Here is a 6,090-nt window from a genome sequence, read left to right on the forward strand (position 1 = left end):
CTGAGATGACAGCGCTCCTGCTCTGTCAGGCTCGCTCCTGCTCTGTCAGGCTCGACCTCCTCCTGGGCTTAAGCAATCTTCTCACTTCAGCCTCCCAAGTAGCTCAGACTACAGGCATGCCCAGCTAGTTTTGTTATTATTATGATTAACTTTTATTTTATGTTTAGGGATATATGTGCAGGTTTGTTACATAGGCAAACTCATGGCATGGGGGTTTGGTGTACAGATCAGTTCATCACCCAGGTACTTGGCCTAGTACCTACTAGTTATTTTTTCTGATCCTCACTCTCCTCCCACCTTCCACCCTTAAGTAGGCCTTAGTGTCAATTGTTCCCTTCCTTGTGTCCATGAGTTCTCATCGTTTAGTGCCCACTTATAAGCGAGAACATGTAGCATTGGGTTTACTGTTCCTGTTTGTTGATTTTTTTATTTTATTTTTTTATAGATGGCATCTCCCTATGTTGTCCAGGCTGGTCTTGAACTCCTGGGCACGAGTGATCCTCCTGCCTTGGCCTCCCGAAGTACTATGATTACAGTCATGAGCCACCACACCTAGTCAGAATTATTTATTAAAACAGGAATAGGCCGGGTGCGGTGGTTCAAGCCTGTAATCCCAGCACTTTGGGAGGCCGAGGTGGGGGGATCACGAGGTCAAGAGATCGAGACCATCCTGGTCAACATGGTGAAACCCCGTCTCTACTAAAAATACAAAAAATTAGCTGGGCATGGTGGCACGTGCCTGTAATCCCAGCTACTCAGGAGGCTGAGGCAGGAGAATTGCCTGAACCCAGGAGGCGGAGGTTGCGGTGAGCCGAGATCGCGCCATTGCACAAGAGCGAAACTCCGTCTCAAAAAAAAAAAAAAAAAAAAAAAGGGGGCCGGGCGTGGTGGCTCAAGCCTGTAATCCCAGCACTTTGGGAGGCCGAGGCGGGTGGATCACGAGGTCAGGAGATCGAGACCATCCTGGTCAACATGGTAAAACCCCGTCTCTACTAAAAATACAAAAATTAGCTGGGCATGGTGGTGCGTGCCTGTAATCCCAGCTACTCAGGAGGCTGAGGCAGGAGAATTGCCTGAACCCAGGAGGCGGAGGTTGCGGTGAGCCGAGATCGCGCCATTGCACTCCAGCCTGGGTAACAAGAGCGAAACTCCGTCTCAAAAAAAAAAAAAAAAGGAATAAACCAATTTTGTGTCCCTTATGGGAGACAAACTCTTTGAGCAGAATTAAACTGCTGCAGGCTGGGTGTGGTGGCTCACGCCTGTAATCCCAGCACTTTGGGAGGCTGAGGCAGGCGGATCACTTGAGGTCAGGAGTTCAAGACTAGCTCAGCCAACATGGTGAAACTCCGTGTCCACTAAAAACACAAAAATTAGCTGGGCTTGGTGGTGCACACCTGTAATCCCAGCTACTCCAGAGGCCGAGGCAGGAAAATCGCTTGAGCCCAGGAGGTGGAGGTTGCAGTGAGGCAAGATCACGCCACGGCACTCCAGCCTGAGCGACAGAGCAAGACTCTGTCTCAAAAAAAGTGAAAATGAAAGAAATAAAAAAATAAACAGCTGCAAAGAACGCTGGAGTGCTTCTGAAGAGGACAATGAGGCTATCATTATGACCGGAATATTTGTATCCTCCTGACCCCCAAAAATGCATCTGTTGAAATTCTAACCACAAGGTAATGGAATTAAGAAGTGTGGCCTTTTAGAAGATGATTGAGGCCAGGCGCAGTGGCTCACCCCTGTAATCCCAGCATTTTGGGAGGCTGAAGTGGGTGGATCACAAGGTTAGGAGTTCAAGACCAGCCTGTCCCCTACAGTGAAACCCCATCTCTACTAAAAAATACAAAAATTAGCAGAGCATGGTGGCAGGTGCCTGTAGTCCCAGCTACTCAGGGGTCTGAGGCAGGAGAATTGCTTGAACCTGGAAGATGGAGGTTGCAGTGAGCCAAGATGGAGCCACTGCACTCCAGCCTGGGCAACAGAGTGAGACTCTATCTAAAAAAAAAAAAAAAAGAAGAAGAAAAGAAGATGATTGAGTGATTAGGGACTAGTGCCCTTATGAAACAGGCCCAAAGAAGCTTGCTAGACCCTTTCACCATGTGTGGACACAGTGAGAAGGCACCATCTGTGAACAAGAAAACAGGTCCTCGCCAGACCCAGAATCTGCTGATGCCTTGGTCTTGGACTTCCAAGCCCCCAGAACTGTGAGAAATCCCCTTCCGTTGTTTACAAGCCAGCCACTTTGTGGCAGTTGTTACAATAGCCCAAACAGACTGAGACAGCCCTTACAGTCAGCAGGGTCTTACCGTTACGGCCTCCTCAGTGTGCACTGGATTTTGCTAATGTTTGTAGCCACCTCAGCAGCAGTATTTTTCTCTTTTTTTGACTTGGGTTCTAGGACACTGTTACCAAAGCTTTCTGAGATGATAGGTCAAGCCAGGAGAGAACCATAGACAAGAGCCCAAGAGAGACTAAAATGGCTCCACCCACACACCTCTCCTAGGCCACTTGCAAAACCCGGAACCCAGTTTCCATGAGATGGGCACGGAAGGGACAAAGATAGTGTGGAAAGGATTCCTTGTGTGGTTTGGGTCTCTTACAGCCAGTCTGGGTCTATTCCTCTTCCCCTTGACTGCATAATTATATTTCATCCAAATGGGAGATGCTTTTTGGACAATTGCCACATTTACAGCCTATATTGCCTGTTTTAGATACTCTACTAGGAGCTGGTGATCCAGTGATCCAATGATTTTTTTTTTTTTTTTTTTTTTTTTGGAGACAGGGTCTTGCTCTGTTGCTCAGGTTGGAGTGCAGTGGCACAAGCATGGCTCACTGCAGCTTCAACCTCTAGGACTCAAATGATCCTCCCACCTCAGCCTCCTGAATAGCTGGGACCACAGGTGTGTGCCACTATGACCAGCTAATTAATTTTTTCTTTCTTCTTTCTTTCTTCCTTTCTTTTTTTTTTTTGTACAAAGTCTCCCTATGTCCAGGCTGGTCTCAAACTCCTGAGCTCAAGCGATCCTCCTGCCTCAGCTTCCCAAAATGCTGGGATTACAGGTGGGAGCCACCACTCACTGCCTTTTTAATATTTTCTGTTTATTTGTTTTTGAGATGGAGTTTCACTCTTGTTGCCCAGGCTAGAGTGCAATAGCACAATCTCAGCTCACCGCAACCTCCACCTCCCGGGTTCAAGCAATTCTCCTGCCTTAGCTTCCTGAGTCGCTGACACAGGCATGCACCACCACCCCTGCTAATTTTTTGTATTTTTAGTGGAGTCGGGGTTTCTCCATGTTGGTCAAGCTGGTCTTGAACTCCCAACGTCAGGTGATCTGCCTGCCTCGGCTTCCCAAAGTGCTGGGATTACAGGCGTCATGAGCCACCGCACCTGGCCTAAACTGTTAATTTAGAAATAATGGCCGGGCGCGGTGGCTCATGCCTGTAATCTCAGCACTTTGGGAGGACGAGGTGGGCAGATCACCTGACGTTAGGAGTTTGAGACCAGCCTGATCAACATGGTGAAACCCTGTCTCTACTAAAAATACAAAAATTAGCTGGGCATGGTGGTGGGCGCTGTAATCCCAGCTATTTGGGAGGCTAAGGCAGGAGAATTGCTTGAACTCGGGAGGCAGAGGTTGCAGTGAGTCAAGATCAAGCCATTGCACTCCAGCCTGGGTGAAAAGAGCAAGACTCCATCTCAAAAAAAAAAAAAAATTTAGAAATAATAATGATACGTTCTGTTGAAGTTGCAAAAAAAAAAAAAAAAAAGTACAGAGGTTCTGTGAATAATTTATGCAGTTTTTGCATAACTATAGTACAATATCAAAAGGAGGAAATTGATACTGGTACAATCCACCAATTTAATTCAAATTCCTTTAGTTTTACAAGCACTGTGTGTGTGTGTGTGTGTGTGTGTGTGTGTGTGTACTGCTATGCAATTGCATTACACACAAACACACAAATAATTCGTTACACGAATTGCATTCGTAGATTCGTGTAACGACCACTACCATGGAGATTCAGAATCATTCGCTCAGCACAAAGAGCTGCCTGCTAGCCTGTTACAGCTCCCTCTCCCCATCCTTGTCTCCTTGGCAACCAGTAATCCCTTCTCCATTTCTGTAATTGTGTTATTTCAAGAATGGTACATAAATGGAATCGCACAGTGTAAAACCTTTGAGATTGGCTTTTTTTTTTCACTCAGCATAATTCCTCTGAGATCCAGCTAAGCTGTTGTATTTATCATATGGAGGTACCACCATTTATTTAACCATTCACTCACTGAACGACATCTGGGCTAATTCGTTTTTGGCTGTTATGGATAAAGTTGCTAAAGCCATTCCTCGTACAGGTTTCTGTGTGAACGTAAGTGTTCATTTTGCTGGGAAAGATGCCCAGGAATGTAATATCGAGTAGTATGGTAGTTGCATGTTTGGTTTTATGAGAAACTGTCAAAATATTTTTTTCCAGTCTGTAGCTTGTCTTTTCATTCTCTTCAAAGAGTCTCTCTCAGGGCAAAAATTTTTGGTTTTGATGAAGCCCAATGAATCACATTTTCTTTTTATGGATTGTGATTTTGTGTCACGTATGTCACTTTGTCTGGCCTGAGGTCATGAGGAATTTTAGGCTGGGGGTGGTGACTCATGCCTGGAATCTCAACACTTTGGGAGCAAACGGATGGCTTGCGCTCAGGAGTTTGAGATCAGTCTGGGCAACATGATGAGAGAGACCTTGTTTTTATAAAAAGTACCCCCAAAAATGAGCCAAGAGTGGTAGTGCGTGCATGCCTATAGTCCCTGCTAGTGAGGAGGCTGAGGTGGGAGGATTGCCTGAGCCAGGGAGGTGGAGGTTGTAATGAGCCAAGACTGTGCCACTGCACTCCAGCCTGGGTGACAGAGCAAGACCCTGTTTCAAAAATAAATAAAATAAAATAATAAAAAATACTAGTGTACTCTATTGCCAAGGTTTCTGATTAGCTTGTGACATTTTCCTATGTTACTCTTATCTCTAAAGCAAAACCTATTTTTAAACCAAGAATGCTTTTTGTTCTTAAAGTACTAGGACATTTCCATAAGTTCTGGGTCTTTATTCAGTTAGTTAACATTATATCCTTGTTCCTTCAACCATGAACATTTTGTGATCAAGAGTGCCCAGGCCTCAGGGAATGTAACCCAGCAGGTTTGACTTTTTCTGGCCTTTATTTTTTTTGAGACAGGGTCTCGCTTCATCAGCCAGGCTGGAGTGCAGTGGCTCAATCACAGCTCACTGAAGCCACGATCTTCTCCCGAGCTCAAGCAATCCTCTTACCTCAGCCTCCTGAGTAGCTGGGACTACAGGTGCATCCCATCACAGCTAATTTTTGTATTTTTTGTAAAGAGAGGAATTCACCATGTTGCTCAAGCTGAGCTTGAACTCCTGGCCTCAAGCCATCCTCCCACCTTGGCCTCCCAAAGTGCTGGGATTACAGGCATGGGCCAGCGCACCCCACCCTTTTTACCATGTTGTCTTCCAGCTTCCATTCCATGAACATGAGATTTCTCTCCGTTTATTTGGATCTCCTCTGATTTCTTTCATTTATATATATATATATATATATATATATATATATATATATTTTTTTTTTTTTTTTTTTTTTTTGAGACGGAGTTTCGCTCTTGTTACCCAGGCTGGAGTGCAATGGCACAATCTCGGCTCACCGCAACCTCCGCCTCCTGGGTTCAGGCAATTCTCCTGCCTCAGCCTCCTGAGTAGCTGGGATTACAGGCACACGCCACCATGCCCAGCTGATTTTTTTGTATTTTTAGTAGAGACGGGATTTCACCATGTCGACCAGGATGGTCTCGAACTCTCGACCTCGTGATCCACCCGCCTCGGCCTCCCAAAGTGCTGGGATTACAGGCTTGAGCCACCGCGCCCGGCTCATTTATATTTTATAATTTATTTATTTATTTTTTTGAGATGGAGTTTTGCTCTATCACCCAGGCTGGAGTGCAGTGGTGCAATCTTAGCTCACTGCAACCTCTATCTCCCAGGCCCAAGTGATTCTCCTGCCTCAGCCTCCCAAGTAGCTGGGATTATAGGCGTGCGCCACCATGC

This window comes from Saimiri boliviensis, chromosome X, assembly GCF_048565385.1.
Source record: "Saimiri boliviensis isolate mSaiBol1 chromosome X, mSaiBol1.pri, whole genome shotgun sequence".
Taxonomy (NCBI): domain Eukaryota; kingdom Metazoa; phylum Chordata; class Mammalia; order Primates; family Cebidae; genus Saimiri; species Saimiri boliviensis.